This window comes from Pipistrellus kuhlii, unplaced genomic scaffold (assembly GCF_014108245.1).
Source record: "Pipistrellus kuhlii isolate mPipKuh1 unplaced genomic scaffold, mPipKuh1.p scaffold_m20_p_17, whole genome shotgun sequence".
Classification (NCBI taxonomy): domain Eukaryota; kingdom Metazoa; phylum Chordata; class Mammalia; order Chiroptera; family Vespertilionidae; genus Pipistrellus; species Pipistrellus kuhlii.
Window position 1 is genome coordinate 10,902,119 of NW_023425482.1, and position 21,016 is coordinate 10,923,134.

The 21,016-nt window shown below is 41.2% G+C and overlaps 1 long non-coding RNA gene across 1 annotated transcript; it reads left to right on the forward strand.

Moving 5' to 3' along the window:
- Positions 1-141: 141 nt before the first annotated feature.
- Positions 142-20,853, forward strand: LOC118721003. Its single transcript, XR_006741846.1, has 3 exons — positions 142-288; positions 17,051-17,652; positions 18,423-20,853. It is a non-coding gene; the product is annotated as an uncharacterized LOC118721003 (long non-coding RNA).
- Positions 20,854-21,016: the final 163 nt, after the last annotated feature.

Sequence of the window (21,016 nt, forward strand, 5' to 3'; positions counted from 1 at the left end):
TCGCTGGAGGCAGCCAATCAGAAGCGTCGTTCCCCTGTAGGGCCCGCGGGTTGCCGCCCCCGCGCTGTCAGAGCCTGTCCACCACCCGGAGGGATCTTTGCGGCGCAGGAGGGCTGTGCGGCTGGCCGGGGCTCGGTGGTCGAGCCGGCGGCCTCTGGATCCCCGAGTCTCGGCTCTTCCACTCTAGCTGTGTGACCGTGGGCACGGTGCCCGTTCCTCACCGCTCCATCTGCAACCGGAAGATGATGACTTCTTAGTGTTGTGGACTAGCATGTGAGCAAGGACGCAGTAGGTGTAGTTTTTATTATGTTTGAGAGAAAAGCCGCTTCTCAAGTAAGAGCAGAGACGCGAGAAAACAGGCTCTGAAAAGAGCGTTTTGGTTGCGGCCTAGGGAGGGGATGTATTGTAGCTGATGAAGCTGGAGAAGTAAGCGGCAGGTCTTACATTCTGCAGGGCCTCCTTGGCTGTGGGAAGGAAGGTAGTTGGTCTTGGTTCCTGGAAGTGTTAGGAGATATGAAAAGGCTTTGAGAGGATTGTAGTTGTTTTTTTTTTATAAAGATCACTCAGCCGCTGCATGGAGAATGTGTGTGTGTGTGTGTGTGTGTGTGTGTGTTGCTTATATATCGCAGTACTTGAGGGAAGAGAATGATGGCCTAGATGGAAGGCTGATGATGGCTGTTGGCGGTAGTGGATGACTTTAGAAGAGTAGATAGAATTGTGAGGGAAGTGGAGTCCAGGATAATGTTCTGGGTTGAGTACCTGCAGGGATGTTGGGATCTTTGAGAGAGAGAGAGAGAGAGAGAGAGAGAGAGAGAGAGAGAGAGAGAGAGAGAGAGAGCGCGCGAGAGAGAGAACGCTGAAGGGGTGGGAAGTGAGAGAGGCCAGACATTCGTTGATGACAGGAAGCAACTCTGGATCAGCTTGACGTTTAAGGCAAGCCTCATATTGTCTGAGGTTTGCCCTTAGGCTGCTAAGGGCACTGGGAATGTGGAATGTAGTCACCATTTTGTACAAACAGGTGCTCAATAAGCTTTAAAGAAATAGCAATTTTATGAGGACCAAGGACCAGAAGAATGTGATCCTCAATCCAGATAAGACGAGATGTGGTTCTCACGGGATCAACTCAGTCTTTTCTTTCAGCCAAAGGCTCCAATGAAGTATTGGGTCTTTATCCTGAATCAGCCAAGGCTTTGCAGTTGCTGCTAGCAATCAGGGTATAGGACTCTACTAGAGTCACTGGCAAAAGGATGCAACCAGTGAAAGGTCTAGAAATTTACAGTCCCTTCTTCAAACACAGCTCAGTATTTATGGGTGAAATGACAAAAAATGTTTAGCATTCGCTTCAAAACAAAAGGAAGGGATGCAGGGAAGCAGGTGGGGGTGTAGTGAATCAAAAGTGGCGATTGGTTGTTAAAGCCGGGTTATGGTACATGGAAATTTGTTGTACTAGTCTCTGTACATTTGAGTTTGTTGTAAAATGTCATAAGCAGTAAAAAACAAGATGAGCAACTTTCTTCACCGTGATACTTGCCCAGTATCCCAGAAAGCAAACAACACTGTTCTCCAAGTTGTTGCTGTGTTTTGAACATTGCTTTGGCAGGAAACTTATTGTAATGAGTTTATTCATGTCACCTGCTACCTTGTATGTCTCTGTTTCCAAGTGCCAAGTACGGTGCCTAGTAGTGCTCAGTGAATGTTGGATGGAGGGATTAATATTTTTTAATTGATCTTAGTGAGGAAGTGAGGGGAGAGAGAGAGGAGAAAGAGAGAAATAAGATATTAATATGAAAGAGACATCATCAGTAGGTTGCCTCCTATATGTGCCCTGACCTGGAATTGAATCCCCGACCTCAAGACCTTCTGGTGCATGAGACAACGCTCCAACCAAACTGAGCCACACTGGCGAGGGCAGGTAGATGGAGGAATCTAAAAAACTGTGAATACCAGGCACTCAATAAATGTTTTCTGAATCATGTTCTATATTTTTAGTTTATTTGTGTTTGTCATTTTTTTCTCAGCTGGGTTGTTTTTCAGGTCAAAATGATACTCAGGACAGAGAGCGTTCTCTATACCATGTAGACATTTGATGAATTCTTATTGATTCATTGCTTGGAATGCTGGTCTACTCTTCAGATGCCAGAGGTTCCAAAACAAAACAAAGAACTCAAATAACAGAATCACCCTCACGTAACCAGTTATCCCGAAATGGGAGTGTTGTCTTAATTGAAGAGGTGAGTGGGAATTAGTCAGGCAGGTCCTTCCTGGTAAGGATGAACCTTCTCTGATGTTGTGACAGAAGGAAGGAATGAGAGGCCCTGGTTAAGGATTGTAGACAGACCAGCATCACTCTGGTACAAGGTAGTTGGTGGCTTGAGAGCAGCTAATGAGCAGAAGAACTTGTATATGCTTTCAATACCACCCTCACTGCAGTATTCCCCAACAACCCATTTTCCTGAATAACTCACATTCATTCTTCAAAATCCAGCTCAAAATGACCTTCAGGGAACCTCCAACCAGCTTCTCATGGCAGAGTCCCCATGCTAGGCCATGTTCGTATGTTCTGTGTTGCATAGACTTCACTGCACTGTAATTAACTGGTTTATAAGTTGGTTTGTGTGCTTCTCCAGAGTGCTTAGTAGATGCCCCCTCATTCTTTTAGGTAATTAGTTAGAGGTAGCAAGTTTAGTAATTGAGCAGGAGAAGCAGGATATAACACAATAGGGGTAGGTGGGATTACAGGGAGTTGAGGACACACACCCGCCTCAAGTGGGAGGATGCTCCTCAGCTGATTGCACATGCCCAGTGGTGCCAAATCCAGCAACTTTTTAAGAGATCTGAACATTCACATTCACATATTGAATGTCCCAGTTTTTTCAACATTAGCCACTAATTCAATTTGGGAAATAAAGATGCAGCATATGTCTGCAGACAGGATTGGGTTTTAATTCACTCCCAGAGGTAATCAGAAACCCATCTTGGTTTACTGAGAAGGGAATTAACAATCAAAGAGATGCTAAGCTCTCAATAGAAATTGCTGAGTCGAATTCAGGTGCCCCAAGAAAACTCATCCCAGTGTTGTAGGAAAGGAAGAAGGATTTTGCAGAGAGGGGCACAACCTATCCTTCCATCTGCTATAGGAGCCACTCCTGGTTGGGCAATGTTTTGCAGCCTTTCTTGATATTGCTTAAACTGAACTGGCTTTGATATTGTGTATGGCCATCAGAAAGGTGTATTTGGTGTTATTGTCTCTCAACATTCCTTAGATGTAAGACACCAGCTATTGTGAAACATATAATAAAGAGATCCGATATCATCCCAGCAGTTTCAGTCTCTGGTGACTATAACTGTCCCCTTCTGGTTTAGAGGCTAAACAACCCTCAGAAATAGGACTTGTTTTATTTTAGGTCCAAAGGATGTTCACAAGATATTAACAGGAGTCATTCAACAGATATTAAGCACCTACTGGTACATGTTGCAGATACAATGATGGTGAAAACATAGTTACCTCAGTGGTATCATTGTAGAGGTTTTTTACTCTGTGCTTTTCTGATCATGTATCATTTTTTACAATCAGAAAAAAAAACAAACAATTTCACTTGCAAAAAGAAAAGAGAACAGTTTTGCTTTGCTTTGAAAAAATGATCCCCCAAAGAAGAAAAGAATCACCCTGGGGTTTGGGGTTTTATTTTTTAATAAATGTTATAGGAATGGGAATCCAATGAAAGGAAAAAAACGAATAGTTTGAAAGCTCTTTACAAGTCATCAAATCCAATGGATTCATTGTATTGAAGAGAAAACTTAAGATGAGCAAACAGCTTGTTCAAGGTCATACATGTGACCTCATCGGGCGGAACAGACAGGCCTTGAGCTTCTGCCTTCCAGCCCTATAAGCTTTTCCATTACACCAAGTTCACTCTTGTTAAACATTAATTTGGTTGAGACAGTCTCTTCTGATTCATTTTAAGGCGGTCTTCATATATTTTATTGGGGTAAATCTGCCATTTATCCAAATCTATATATAGCCCATTTCTTTCCGAAAATCTAAGCTCTTCCAAATTGCTGAGTCAGAGAACATCTCAGTATTTATAACTCTTTAGTTGTTTCTTATATTTATACAATATTCAGAGAAGTGTCTCAGAAACCAGTGAACTAATTAAGTTGTAATGAAGGCAGTGACTATGTCTGTCTTAAGTTGATGCTATACTCCTTAGCACCCAGCACAGTGCCTGACACATAGTTAGGTGCTCAGTAAATACTTGCCAAATGAATAAATGCTAATGGGTAGGAGAACTGAGATTTTTCTCTCCATAGGGAGGAAGAGAGCAGAGGACTGGGGAAGAAGGAAGAGAGGAAGGTGAGGGAGAAAGAAGAAGCTTACTGCACCTTTTCATCCCTTGCTTTCTAACCTGACATTGCAAACTTAGAGGAAGATGAATTATCAACAATGATTCAAAGGACCTGAAGGGAAACTTCCAAACCTTAGACGATTACAGTATAATAGCTCTGGGCATAGGTTGTCCCAATAATGTCTTCCAAACTAAGACCAGTGCAAGAAACTTCATTTCACTACCTAAAGGTACACCACTTTGCACTTGTACTCTGTAAATTTGATTTGGGTGTTGGATGTTGTTTATATACCCCAAAGCATGTAAAAGATAGTGAATTTTTGTCCTCCCCCTAAAATTATAGCCGATACATTTAGATCTGTTTAAACATCTGTGAAGTCATTTGAGTTTCTTTAATTCATTGGTTTTCCTCACTGCCTACCCCCTCTTTCTTCTATCCTTGGAGACTCTGCTTAAGTTACTCCCCTTCTTCAGTCTCTCCCTCTGTACCACTGGGTTAATCATAATAACTTCTAGAGAGTGGTTGTGAGGATTAAATGAGAGGATAGGAGTAGTGCTAACAAAAGGGTCTGGCATATAGTAGGTGCTCAATAAATGAAGTGTTGTTATGTTTATTATCAATCATCATCCTGGTTTTTAAATGGCATTCTTGCCCAGCTTCTAGTTTCCTTTCAAGTAAAAAAAATCTAGTTTCTTCACCTCTACAGTCAGGGCACCATCAGGTCTGAGTTTACAACCTCACTTCTTGTTTCTCCCTGACATTAATGCTAGGCTTTAGGTGAACTTAATTTATTTTCTAATTCCAACTGACATTTAAATTTCCTACTCCAGTTCTTTAAACACTTCATTCGACTCCTTTCACGTTCCAGCCTTTAATTTTATTTTTTAACATTTAAATTCATGTGATATTTTCTGAAATATGTTAGACCTCTTTAGCCAGCAAGCTTTGAAACTAATTAACTTTAACATTTTTAATTAAAAAAATGATTTAACAGAGATGAATGTTGGAAAGAAACATTGGTCGGTTGCCTCCCATCAGCACCCCAACTGGGGACCGAACCCAAAACCTGGGCATATGCCCTGACTGAGAATCGAACTGGCAACCTTTTGGTTCATGGGACAATGCTCAACCAAGTTGCCACACTGGCCAGGGCCATTTCTTTTAATCTTTAAAAAATATATATTTATTGAGATATATCATGCAGTAAATTGTTCCTTATGGATACACCTGTAAAATCACCAGGTGATTCACAGATCAAGATAAAAAAATTTTTTTTTCCAGTAACCAGGAAGGTTCCGTCAGGTCTATTTCCAGTCAATACCTCCCAAAGGAAGCTACTGCTCTGACAATATTGCTATTGATTAGTTTTTATTATTCTTTTAGCTTTTCTCACTCAATACAGTGTCTTTGAAATTCTTCCACTTTGCTGCTTATGCATTTAGCTTTTCTCAACTCAATATAGCGTCTTTGAAACTCTTCCATGTTATTATTGGGACTATACCATTGTGCAAATATGCCACAATTTATTTTTTGTTGATGGGAATTTGGACTGTTTCCAGTTTGGTGCTGTTATAATAAAGCTGTACGAACATCCTTAAACAAGTCATCAGGTGGATGTATGCGCTCTTTTTCTCTTGTAGCTGTGCCCAGGTTCAGTTGCTGGGTCATAGGGTGAACATATGTTCAGCTTTAGCAAATCCTGCCAAACAGTTTTCCAGAGTGACTGTATCAAATTATACTCCCACCAGTCACATGTGAGAGGTCCAGTTGCTCCACATCCTTAAGTAATTGGTGGTGTCAGTCTTTTAATTACCATTCTGGTGTGTGTGAAGTGATATCTTATTTTAATTTTAATCTCCCTGAGAATAATGATGTTGAGCACCACTTTATATGCTTTTTGACCAGTTGAATAACTTTTTAAAAAGTATTTGTTCAAGTTTTGCATCATTTTAAAAAATTGAATTTTAATTTGATTTTTTAGTAGGAGTTCTTTATTGTATATATGGAAACAAATTTCTCCTCCAATTCTGTGACTTGCCTTTTCACTCTTCTAATGATGTCTTTGATTATTTTTTTTTCTTTTTTAAAAACAATTATTGAATTTATTGGGGTGACATTGGTTAATAAAATTATATAGGTTTCAGTTGTACAATTCTATAACACATCATCTGTATTTTGTATTGTGTGTTCACCACCCCAGGTCAGGTCTCCTTCCATTGCCATTTATCTCCTTTTCCCTCTTCTACTCCCCTATCCCCTTTTTCTCTAGTAATCACCATACTGTTGTCTGTGTTAGTGAATTTTATTTTTTGCTTAATCCCTTCACCTTTTTCTGTCAACCTCCTAACCACATTTCCTTTTGACAGCTGTCAGTCTGTTCTCTGTATCTATGAGTCTGTTTCTATTTTGTTTATTAGTTTATTTTGTTCATTAGATTTCACATATAAGTGAAGTGTATGGTATTTGTTTTTCTCTGACTGGCTTATTTCACTTTGCATACTACTGTCCAGGTCCATCCATGCTGTCTTATTCTTATGGCTGAGAAGTATTCCACTGTGTAAATGTACCACAGCTTTTTTATCCACTCATCTACAGATGGGCGCTTGGGCTGCTTCCAAACCTTGGCTATTGTAAATAACGCTCCAATGAATATAGGGATGCAGATATTCCTTCAAATTAATTTTAATGAAGTTTGACTTATCAACCTCTTTTTTAAAATATGTTTTCTTGATTTTAGAGAGAGCAGGGAAAGGAGAGAGAGAAAAACAGAGGTGGTGTTGGAGCAGCGAGCCTCCTTCATGTCCATACTGGGGATCGAGCCTGCAACCCGGACGTGCGCTCTGATAGGGAATCAAACTAGTGGCCTTTTGGTGGATGGGACTAAGCTCAACCAACTGTGCCACACTGGCCAGGGCTCAACCTTCTCTTCTATGGTGAGTTCTGTTTGGAAATCTTTGCGATCATGATACTATCCTCCTATGCTTTCTTCTAGGAGGTTTTCTTTTCTCTTTCCCATTTAGGTCTATGCTCCGCCTCAAATGCATCCTTTTCTAAAACAACAACAACAACACACACACACACACACACTTAAAATTCAGTTTTTCAGAGACTCATTCATTTATTCATTCATTTTTAAATCACTTATGCATTTGACAGAATGTTTAATCACCTATCATATCAGGCACTTGTGGGAGAACAAAAGTAATTAGAGTCGACATTTAAGGCACTTACTGGCCAGCAGGGGAAAGGGTGAGACTTGCACATAAACAACATTTAGAAAGTAGTAATTTAGCTGGAAAGTAGGAGATGGCCTAATTATTCAAATATGCTTCCCAGAGTCATTTTCTCTTTGAACACAGGCAGAGAGATTACATTTCCTACATGCCAGTGATCCTGTCTTTCTCGTCCTTCATTGGCCCTCACGTCCTCCAGGTAAAAGTCCTAGTCCCTGTGCTTGGTACATGAGATGTCCCACCATCTGGCCCCTCCTCACTCCCCGTCCTCATCTTCTAGACCCCTCCATCCTCCATCCCACAGCCCCTGCACAGACACCTAAACGCCTGGGCAGAGCGAGCTGTTCATCCTGCCCTCTTTGTTTCTGCTTTTCCCTCCGCCTGGATTTCTCCCATGACACTGATGTCTGAAAGTCTGCTCATCGCTCCAGCACCACCACTGTGAAGCCTCTCCTAGCTCCTTTCTACTCTGGAGCCAGACTGCTTCTGTCACTTTCCAGCTCTGTGACCCTGGTTGTGTTATCTAAACGGTCAAGCAAGTCTCAGGTTCCAGTGGCAATAATTATGGATCCTGGTATGGATGATTTTGCATAGAATAAATGAGATTATCCAGGTGCAATTGTTCAACACAATGTCAGGCATATAGCAAGGGCTTAGTAATTGTTTGCTTAAAAAAACAATAAAAAATAGTTATAACCATCATACAAATGACATCAGCTAAATTATAGATCACTTCCTTAATTTTTTTACAGTTGCCACTGAGACTAGTACCCACCTATGGAGGTCCTAGTGTAGTTAACTGTGCAGGGAGCTTTATGTCCATTACCCCAATGAATTTTTACAGCAACTTACAAGGTAAGGACTAGGATCTCCAGGCTCTGGTTTCAAAAACCAAGGCTCGGTCAGCTGAAACTCTGTCCCATGTCCCTCAGCTGATTCGTTGAGGAACCAGGATTTTGACTCCCTGCTTCATTGCAAAGTTTGTGAGCTACTAATTACATATTTCATCACATCACAGTGAGCTTGTATTTGATGACTAGAATGGAGTCTAATAAACCCAGAAGCTACCTAAGTTTGGTAAAAGGAGCACCGGCTTATCTGCACTGCTAAAGACTCGAATGTGACCATCAAAGGCCAAGCAACCAGAGGCTGAGACCCTCCCGGCAAACAGATAGCATCTAGAGCAAGGTGCTCTCCACTTTTCCCTCTTGGGAAATGGCGGTTTCATCATCAATAATTTATACTTTGTGACTTCAAGGTGTGCTCTTTAATTGACACAATGCTACCTTTCCAGAGGAACAGGTTGTCACTTTTCACAAAATTTGCCCTATTTAATGAAACTTCGTTGTCTAATGACAGGCCATTTCTTCTATTGCTGTGTCACAATCCCAACCAGGAGTTGTAGGAAGATTGTTTTCAAACAGATTCTAGAACCTTGACCTCTCCAGCCCAATTGTAAATGTCTTGAGAGCTAGGTCTACATCATACTTGTCTGTGTCTCCCAGGCCACCTGACTTGGTTAGGCAGGAATTCAATAATTGTCTGTTTACTTGTTTCATGCTGGGTACTGGGCTAGGCCTTGGGAGGGAGTAAGGAGGAAGCAGATTCAGATCTTGCCCTCCATGAGCTTCTAGTCCAACCCAGAAGATAAGACTCAAACATAAGCAACAAACATTTGATATGGGAAATGGGGGTGTGTGGTGAGGATTGCAGCAGAGAGCTACATTGGGGTACATCCCCATCTCAAAGCATCACTTGTACATCAAGATTGCTGGGGGATGCCTGGCTGGCATGGCTCAGTGGTTGAGCCTCGACCTATAAACCAGGAAGTCACAGTTAGTTTCTCAGTGAGGGCACATGCCCAGGTTGTGAGCTCCATTTCCAGGGAGGAGTGTGCAGAAAGCAGCCAATCAATGATTCTCATCATTGATACTTCTATCTCTCCTCCTTTCCTCTCTAAAGTCAAAAAAAAAAAAAAAAAAAAAAAGATTGCTGAGGAATTTATTGCAAGTGTGGGCATGTTACAATTCCATAACATAACAGCTGTTTATACGCATGCATTTTAGGTAAAACAAAGTTCAAGGTACTATATTTGGTAGACCCTTCTTCCTCCTCCCTCCCCCAGGCTAGGTGGCTCTCTCTCTTCTGTCTTTAGGAGTGTTTTGGAGGGTGATGATAAGCATGACTATTGGAAATCAGTCAGAATTAGGTTTTCAATCACTTTCCAGTTATGTGAGTTTGAACAAGTAGCCTGAATTCTCTGAACATGAGTTTACTAGTATTTGTGATTTTATGAGGTTTATGAGAAGCAGTGTTTTACATAAAGCTTTTGTCATATACACAGTAGCTTTTATGCATGATGTGAAGAAATGAATGTTCATGGGACGAATGGATGGATGGATGGATGGACAGATGGATGGAGTAGAGATCAAGCCAGTCTGTTGCCATAGCAAAAAAAAAAAAAAAAAAAAAAAAAAAGACAAGACAAAACAAAAAACACACATATTCCCTTGGTCATTAATACTTGGCAATTCTATGTCATTTTGTATCCTTGAAGCACTTTCGTATTCACACAAAAATAAAAAAAAATAGAACCATCTCAAATTTGCCTCTGAGGAAAAAAATGAGGCCTCAAGAAATGTTCCAGAACCTTGCCAAAACTGAGATTGGTCAACTTGAAACTGCACCTGGTTCAGCATCTTTAACACAATAACTTGGGGTCTTGTTAGGGGTTGAGGATGAGGGGAAGGGGACATACCTTTCAAATTACTGCCTTTCCTCTCTGAGCTGTGTGCAGCCTGCTAATTGAGCTACATGTCATGGGTCATAAAAATTCCAGAATCCACACAGCTGGGGCAGGGCAGAAGTTCTTTACTTTCCCTGTTGGGAAACTGATACAAGCTGTGGACTCGACTCTCCTAACATATCAATACATACACACATAAATTCACATGCAACTCCAGGAAGCCCATGGGGACCCTGAAGACCCTCTACCATGCCCCCTCAGGGGCTCAAGACCCTTCTACAGCAGACATCCTGAGCCTGATCAACTGCAGAAACCACAAACTCACTAGCTCCAAGCAGAGGAGTAGAAACAGTACATCCAAAGTAGCAAACCTCAGCAACTTCAGCCAGGGACAGCCTACACCACTCCCAACTCTGCAATCATCTCAATTCTGAAAAGTTTATCTTTCAATAAATATCCAAAGCCAAGCCATCCTTTTCCCTACCAGCTTTTGGAAAATTTTGGTGGAAATCAAAATCGAGGTCACCTGTGTTGTAGAGATGAAAATTGCCAGCGTTTTAATGGAACAGGGTGGAGACTCGTGAATAGGATAATACATAGTTATCTAGAATCAACTGGCTTCACCACGGGCAATACCTTCGCTGTCATGTAAGCCAAGATTGGGAGTGAAGGATAAAGAACCAGACTTGCTGCTGGAAGGAAACTTGTTAAGGTCATTCACACACTTATTCAACACTTGTGTATTAAGCAGCTACTATGTGCTAGGCACTGTACTAGACCCCTAGGATAAACAGACTAAAACAGAGAAAAATCCTCATCTCACATATAATCATTGAGCTTATAGTCTAGAGTGGAAGATGACCAAATACCCCTTAGTGTAATAAATAAATTGTACAGTATGTCAGAAGGCAAAAAGTGCTGGTGGGAGGGGAAAGAAAGGAAGTCAATGAGGATAAAGGGATTAGGGGTGTGTGATGGAGGAAGCAAGTTGCAATCTTACAATAAGGTTAAGGAAATCTTCACTGAAGGTAAGATTTGGGTGAGGTTTGAAGATGAGGAGGCTGCCAAGAAGATGCCAATAACAATACTAAATGACTAATATTCACGCATTCACTTACAAGTATTTATTGGGTGCATTAAGAGCTGCTTGAGGTGGCTGAATAATAGCCCCCAAACATACCCAGGCCCTAATTCCTGGAACCCGTGAATGTCACCTTTAGGGCAAAAGGGACTTTGCAGATATCATAAAGTTAAGGATTTAAAAAAAATTTATTTTAAAATGTTTTTTAATGATTTGAGATAGAGAGAGAGAGAAACATGGATCACAGAGAACCATTGATTGGCTGCCTTCTGCATGCATGCCCCCTACTGAGGATCAAGCTCACAACCAGGCATGTGCCCTGACCAGGAATTGAACTGGCAACCTCTTGGTGCATGGGACAATGCTCAACCAACTGAGCCACACCGGGTTGGGCAAGGTAAGGATTTTATGATAGTGATATTATCCAGGATTTTCCGGCAAACCCTAAATGTATGCATTAGGGGAGGGCCTTATAAGTGGGAAGCAGAGGGAGACTTGACTATAGAAGAGAAGAAAGTGATGTGACTATAGAAGAAGAGGGAGAAGGGTGATGTGATGTGAAGCCATCCGCCAAGGAATGAGGAAGCTGGTAAAGTCACGCAAACAATCTCTTCCCTAGAGTCTCCAGAAGGAAGCTTTCCTTCTGACGCTTTCATGTTATTCCCATAGAACTCACTTTGGACTGCTGACTTCCAGAACTGTAAGCATACACTTGTGCTGCTTTACACCTCCACATGTGTGGAGATTTGTTGAAGCAAATTACTACAAGTGTTATTTGTAGACAAGGACATAGTAATGCACCAAAGTGAAAAAAATCCCTGCCGTGTGATGTCCTATCCCTGACCACGTGTTCTGTGCCCTGAATACACAGAATCCCTTTGCACACCAGTTCTAGGAGATGGTTGTTACATGAGGCTATGTCATGCTCGATTAGACTGGGTTTGTTGCTCGATTTGTTCATGTCATCTCCAATGCCATTGGACACTCTGGATGCCAAGGAAACTAACCCCTTCCTCTCTCACCACACCAGGAGTAAAGCTCTTCCCAAAAGAAAGATGACATTCTTCATTCAAGGTTATATGAATAGCGTCCTCTGTGAATTGCCCACATTATCTTAGCTGACTCAGAGGTGGGACTATGTGGCAGGCACTTCTTCTATGAACTTTAAGAACATAAATTTAGCCCTATAAGGTGGATTCTAGTATTCTCCCCATTTCACAGATGAGAAAATACAGACACAGAGAGATTAAATGACGTGTCAAAGGTCATATGAGTAGTAAGGTTTGGGAGCCAAGATTCAACCTCTTAACTGCTTTTAAGGCTTGTTAATAAAAATTAAATTTTATTGAGCATCTACTATGTGTCAGATAATCTCCATTTAAGCTTCAGAACAACTCTTTGAATGAGAGAAAAGGACTATGTCTATTTTATGGATGATGAAACTGAGGACAAAGAGGATAAAGCCCAGGCTGTGAACCTGTAATCCATTCTCACCTATTGTGCTGTCATTTAACTAAGCACCCACTTTGTGCCAGGAACTGAACCAAGCCCCTAAGATGAAGACGTGAATAAGATTAAGTCAATAAAAGTAAACGGTTAAGAAGGTGAACTTTGTACTAGACTCACTGGGGTGATCACTTCCTAGGTTATAAATATGTCTAATGATGGTATTGTATACCTGAAACTAACATAATATTATACATGTTGACTATAATTGAAATTTTAAATAAGAAAATATCCCCCCCCCCACTCCCTCCCAAAGAAATGGATTTTGGAGTTGCAGGAACCATCTGTTTGATCTTGGATAAGTTACTTAACTGTTCTGATACTCAGTTTTCTCATCCATAAAATGGGAAAGGTACAAGGACCTACCTCAGGGTTGTTGTGAGGATTACATGAGAACCAGCATGTGAAGTACTTAAACACAATGTGAATTGTCAATGCACATTAGCTGTTGTCATATTATTGCTATTATTATTATAAGAAAGCTCAGTTTCTGGCCTTAAATAGAGAAGAATGCACCAACAACGTAGACATTAATTATAATGGTAATTTAGAGAACGCTGAACTAGGGTAAAACCTCTTGTTTGCTCAACCCAAATGTCAGACTGAAGGGGAAATCGGGGAACCCATCCATGATTTTCACCTGTCCCGAAGACACTTGGAATAGAGTAGGAGATCTAGGAACATTGGTCACTTTCAATCCTCTTGGAACATAGTGGATGTACTTTAAGCCTGGCCAGCGTGGCTCAGTGATTGAGTGTCGATCTGTGAACCAGGAGGTCTCAGTTTGATTCCCGGTTGGGGCATATGCCTGGGTTATAGGCTTGGTCCCCAGTTGGGGTGTGTGCAGGAGGCAGCCGATCAATGATACTCTCTCATCATCGATGTCTCTCTCTCTCCCTCTCCCTTCCTTTCTGAAATCAATAAAAATATGTTTTAAAAAAAGAAAGAAAATTCTAGAAAATCCCACCAGAGTGTATGACTCTGACTTGAGCTCTTATATACTGGACTTAACCTGGTGCTCCACCAGGACCCTGTGATGGAGATGAGGACGAGTTCTAAATCTCCATTGCAGAAGGAGCCATGGCAACCACCACTGATAGAGGATTCTGTCTTGGTCTCCAGGGCTGTGAACCAAGGCTTTGCTGGGACCAGTAGAGAACTGGCCCAGAGTTGATTCTTGCTGGTTGAAGGAAACATCTTCTAGGGAATGATGGAGAAATAGGGGCTACATTTTTTTCCCTTCCTGGAAGATTTATAATCCCTAAAATGTGACTTTTGTGCTGGGACAACTAGATATCCATATGCCTCATACTGTATATAAAAATTAACTTGAAATGGATCGAAGTGCTAAATGTAAGTGCTAAAATTATAAAATTAATAGAAGTAAGTCTTTGGGACTATAACCTGAGCAACGGTTTCTTAGATTTGACACCAAAAGCAGAAAAGATGAAAGAAAAATTAGATAAATTGGACTTCATAAAAATTTAAAAAAAGGATATACTTCAAAGGGCACCATTAAGAAAGTGAAAAGACTACACACAGAATAGGTGAAAATATTGCAAATCTTATGTTTATAAGAGACTTAAATCAATAATATATAAAGAACTCTTACAACTCAACAATGAAAACACAAATACCTCAGTTTAAAAATGGCAAAGGATTAAGAGATTAACCAAAGAATTTAAATACTTATCTGCACAGCCCATGGACACAGACAATAGTGTGGTGAAAGTCTGGGTGGAGTAGGAGCTGGGTGGAGGAGGGCAAAGGAGAGAAAAATGGGACATCTGTAATACTATCAACAATAAAAATATATATTAAAAAATAAAAAATGGCAGAGGATTTGAGTGGATATTACCCCAAAGACAATGTATGAATGACAAATAAACACATGTGAGATGTTCAACAGCATTAGTTACTACGGAAATGCAAATCAAAACCACAATGAGACTCCATTGTATCTAGGACGACTAAAATAAAAACAGCAGACAATAACAAATGAGGGAGGATGTAGACACACTGAAACTCTCATACATTGCTGGTAGAATTGTAAAATGGTGTAGCCACTTTGAAAACCAGTTTGGGAGTTTCTCAAAATGTTAAACACAGAGTTATCATATGACACAGCAATTTCACTCCTAGGAATATACTCAAAGAGAAGTAAAAACGTATGTTCACATAAAAAGTTTACACATGAATGTTCACAGCAGCCTTAATCATGATAGTCCCAAAGAGGAAACAACCCAAATATCTGTCAGCTGACAAATGGGTAAGCAAAATATGGCCTATTCATACAGTGGAATGTTACTTAGCCAAAAAAGGAATGAAGTACTAGTTCATGCAACAACCTAAAGAAATTTGAAAACATTATGCCAGGTGGAAGCAGCCAGTCACAAAGAACCTAAACATTGTATGATTCAATGTATATGAAATGCCCAGAATAGGCAGATCCATATAAAGTAGAAGGAAGGTTTGTGGTTGCCTAGAACTGGGGAAGAGGGGTGCCGAATAAGGGGTGACTGCTAATGGGGGTTCCTTTCAGGAGGTGATGAAAATGTTCTAAAATTAGTGGCAATAGTTGCACAATTTAAAATATACTAAAACCATAAAATTGTACACTTTAAATGAGTGGATTTTTATGGTATATGAATTAGGTCTCAAAAAATGTATTATTTTCATAAATGACTGTCTATCCTTGAAGAACTCACTGGAGACTTCTCTTTAGTTAATGCCAATTCCATGTCACTTGAGAACAGATAAATTGGGGATCTGGTTGGAACTTGTCTTTTCTATGGTCCACCTTTTTCAAGTTTCCCATGCTGTCTCCTGATTCCAGATGGAGGCACTGCCCATTTATCTGGATCACCCATATCACCTACCTACCTGGTACTATCCTTCACATGTCAGCCATCCCTGGCTCCCAACACAGCATTTTCTTAACCCCATTCCATTGAATTGTGTTGGTTTGTTTCCTTGGTACTGTGTCCTATACTGTGCCATTTGCTCCCTGAGGACAGTTGAGATGCTGGTTTTGCTTACCATTACATGCCAACATGAAATGAATGAATGAATAGATGAATGAATGAAGTAAAATGAACATATGCCTGAAAAAGACCAAGTATATGTATTGAGTGGAAAGATACAGAGAATAAGAAAGAATAAGGAAATGGAAGAAGGGGAGATTTGGACTAAAGTCATATTAGCATGTACCCATACCCAGCTTTTTTCTTTTCTGAGAAATAAGGATTCCTTAGCCCTACAGCCATGTTGATCATTTCAGTCTCTCAGATTCTAGAATGGCTAGTACTTGTATTCCTATAAATCAAACCAAACCTATTGGCCTTTCAAAGAACACCCTAAACCTTGTTATTCTAACTTTGGCTCAGAAATCCAAAATTGGGAATCTAGCCAAAGAAAACAACAAGCGCCTGAATACAGAGCCAGGGAGAGAGTGAGCTCTTGAAACCCAGGCACAAAGTTACTACATGGGTATTACTTACAATAGCCAAAACACACAAACAAATTAAATGTCCAGCAGCAGGGCAGTGCACATCATGTTACGTCCCAAAGATGAAGTAATATATACCCATTAGAAGGATTTAGTGACCTGGGAAAACGCGTGAATCATTTGTTGTGAAAAAATGACAACAGGTTATTAATGGGCTAGTATATTAGAAAGTGATTGCTAATATGCAAACTGTGCACACAAAAAAAAAAATCTTAAACTGAGGAAAAAAATACCCACACCTGAATGATTGAGGGGTTTCCTTTTTGTGGTTGGACAAAGGGTGTCTTCCTCATTTTTTTTTAAATATGTTTTTTATTGACTTTAGAGAGGAAGGGGGGGGGGAGACCAAGAAAGAGAAAAATATCAATGTGAGAAAAATATCAATGTGAGAAACATCAGATCAGCTGCCTCTTGCAATGCCCCCTACTTGGGATGAAGCCCCATTGTCAGGAATCGAACAGGTGACCTTTTGGTGCAACTGAGCCACACCTTCATTTCCTTTTCTTAATGTATCCAGGTGTTCTACAATGACCATATACAACTTTAATAACCAGAGGGGGGGAAATCCTCCAGTTCTCTCACTCCACTGCTGTTTCCTAGGAAATTTACTCTCCACCTGCTTCGCTCAGTTAACCCACATCCACCTGTAAATCCTCATCCTGAACTGTACCCTTAGCCTACAAGGACTTTGCTGGGTGCTTCCTCCCGCCACTTCTAGGAAGCCTTTCCTGATCACCAGAAGGAGAAAAAGGCTGGCTAGGGCCCCACAATGCCACCACATATCCCTTTGCTCCCCTTGTCTGAGGTAATCTCCAGCTTCTTGACCTCAAGAGACCATTTCCTGATGCAGCCCAGCAGCTGGTGCAGCCAGGCCTGTGTGTCTCTGCACCTGGCTGATGAGTCTACACCCCTAACCACTATGGAAAGCAGTCTGGCAATTCCTCAGAATATTGAGAATAGAGCTAACATATGACCCAGCAATCCCTCTCCTGGGCATGTACCCGAAAACATATATTCACAAAGATATATGCACCCCTATGTTCATTGCAGCATTGCTCACGGTGACCAAGACATGGAAACAACCAAAGTGTCCTGTGATAGAGGACTGGATAAGGAAGGTGTGGTTCATGTAATCAATGGAATTCTACTCAGCCATTAGAAAGGATTAAATAGCGCCATTTGTAACAACATGGATGGACCTTAAGAACAAACACTATGCTAAGTGAAATAAGTCAGACAGAAAAAGCTAAGAACCGTAAGATTTCACTCATATGTGGGATGTAAAATGGAAACTCATGAACAGAAACACAGTGTGGTGGTTGCCAAGGGGGAGGGGGTGGGAGGTGAAGGAGGTCCTAATATGGGGTGACAGAAGACTTTACTTAGGATGGTGGGCACAGAGTACAATATACAGATTTTGTAACATAGAAACTCACACCTGAAACCTGTATGTTCATGTTGACCAATGCCACCCCAATCAATTTAATTTTAAAAAATAAAAAAATGACCCCCCAGAAGGAAGTTGGTGGTGAGGCCATGGTCTCACCATTATTGCTGAATAATGAGGAAGGTGGCAATGACTTTTCTGTTTGCATGTCCTGATTTGCCATGGGAAAGACTTCTCATTTAAAAACCACCCAAACAATCTTCAAACAACTTAAGAAGTGATCAAAGGTGTTTGTATTTAACCTGGACAAGCAACCTTCTTAATGGAGTCAGCCTGACGCTTGGTAACTTTGGTTGGGAAGAAATGAACACGAACCAATACTGCTGATGTAGCTCGAATGCACTTAGATTTTCCGTGAGTTGAGTTGTCTGGGTATATAGATCCAGATTGTTCCTGAATTGGAATCAACTTAAGAGAAACCCTTGAAGGAAAAGGGGAGTGTGTCAGCAAACACTTGAGAGCTTACCGTGTACCTGCGCTTCCATCTTAGAGCACTTGTGAGATGTTGTGGCTTTCCCAGAGCAATAAACAGAGCTGAGTGATTTTTCCTGTAGAGCTTCCTGATCACGTACTCCACCCACCTGCAGCATAACAAGGAAGGCTCGAAGACAGGATGGATTGTCTTGTGGTGCCTTGAAGAAAGACGCATGCATCTTAGCTAACTACAGCATTTTGAGCTCATTACCCTTGCCTGTGTATGAAATGCGATGGAATTAAGGTACAAAAAAGGTCAGATATCATGGGAACTGACCTTTGGTGCTTTTGAAACTGAGAAAAAAAGATTTGTTGTGCCAAGCTTCCTCATCAGTCTGGTATTTCACCTCTCATTTTAAACAAGGTAAACAAACCACCGTGGACATATTTTTCTTCCCCGCAGAACTGCACCCTTTTTCATGATTAGGTCTGGGTGCTGTTTGGCAATGGGAATTGAGTAGAATGGAGGTGGGGAGGCATTTTTTCATCCCACCCTCTTCTCAAATATTTAAAGTAGAATAACGAGTAGGTGAGTGATGATCACTGTCACAACCCTTTTCCACTCCTGCCACCTGAATACTGACCTCAGTCACCCTTTTCTTCGGCCACCACAGGTGGCATTTCCTGATGCACCCTGTCAAGACTGGAGGTGCTGAGACCTCTGGGAGAGAGTCTGAGGAAGATGGGATGGTCTTCATTCTGTCGTCTTTACAGTCCGGTTTTTTAATGAGATCTGTAAGCTTTGCATGAAATGGAAATTCTGGGAGGACAGAAGAGGTTTTGAGGGACCTATAGGGGAAGAGTGATGGCAGGAACCTGCATGGGAATTTTGTGTGTTGGGGGTCCATGTGAACAGTCTTCCTTATTTTCCCAGGAGATCCTTAGTAAAATAAATACTCATTTCTTGTTGGTACATTATCGAGTTGAATCTGTTTGTTGAGGGAATTCATTTATTCATTCAACAGCTAGTCATTGAGAACCTGAACCTGCCTGCAGTATTCTAGATGCTGAGGATAAAGTAGTGAGTAAAACATACCCAACAAGGGAACAGATTGGATGAATCTTCAAGGAATTCTGCTGTGTGTGAGAACAGCTAAATCCCCAAAGGTTAATATTGTGTGATTCTATTTTTCCATTTACATAACATTTTCAAATGATAAACTTTTAGAAATAATGGTTACCAGGGGTGAGATATGGGAGGTGGTGGTAAGAGAGAGATAGGTGTGGTGATAGAAAAGCAACCTGAGACATCCTTGTGTCAATGTACTATTCAATATCTTGACTGTAGTGTTGGATGCAGGAACTTACACATGTGATAAAATTGTATAGAACTACACTCACACGCCCCACCCTACCACCACCCCCAGGTAAAACTGGGAAAATCCAAATAATATCTGTGGATTGGCCTATGTCAATAGTCTGGTTGTGATATTGTACTAAAATGTTACCATTGGGGGAAACATTCAAGTTCATGTAGAATCTCCCATTATCATTTCTTCAAACTGCACACGAATCAATAATTATTCCAATAAAAGTTTAAATTTAAAAAATGTCCCTTACCTGATGGTGCCAACATTTGAGTAGAAACTAAGTATGGCTTCAGGGTAGCTGCAGGGCAAAAGCCAAGACCATCTGCCTGCCTCCCCCTTTGGCATATTTATGCACTGTCAGGGAGATTCCATCCCATCCTTGCAACATGTCACGAATCCCCTCTGGTGACTGAATGAAATCTAGACTCAGGAGTAGGCAGATGCAATACTAAGGGTGGAATGCCAGGCCTCCCTGACTCTCTGCCATAGGTATCTGGGAACTATCAGGCCTGCCTTTGGTTCTCTAAACCAGGTACCAGACATGGCCCTGGACTCCCAGGACTCACATGGGACCGTGCTTGGCTTGCTCATACTTTTCTACATCCCCACCACACTCCTTCCACCTCTGCCCCAAATGCTTGGTCTGTCCTAACAGCACATTCACCTTGGAGAACCTTCTTTCCTGTACACACGGGTGTGGCTTGCTGCCCTGGTTCTCAGCATCGGGCAAGTGCTCCTCAAGCCAGCCCTGGCCTGGGACTCAGTCCTGGATCTTGGCCCCTTAGCTATGGCCAGTCGGGTCAGTGTCCAGACCCTTAACCACCTCCTGTAAAAGGCGATTCCCACACCCATTTGTTGAAGCTTTGGCTGTACAATGAGCCAGCAAGCTTGCTACCAACCATCTAGCCCTGCCACTGTATTTTATTGCCTTAGAAGAACTTCAGAGGAAAGAAGCCATGTAAAAATAAAATAAGGTCTGAAGAGACTTTAAAGTTTTTATTATTTTATATTATGCCATGCCTTGCATGGAATGACAACAAAGCAACATGCCTTCCTGGCAACATAATTTACTATCTGGGCATGGTGAGAAGGCTAGAACTCCCAGGCGTACAATCTAGTTCACTGGAAAGAACAGAGGGAGGTAAGGGAGAGAAGGGGATGGACTAAGAAGATAAATGTTTATCTCTTCTCTGTCATTCTAAGAGCGATGAATACATGACAACATAATTACTGATTCAAGGTCATGGTCTTTATAGGAAAGGAGCTTTCCTTTCCTTTTCTTTTCTTTTTTTCTTTTTTAATCCTCACCCAAGGATATTTTTCCATTCATTTTTACAGAGAATGGAAGAAAGAGGGAAAGATAG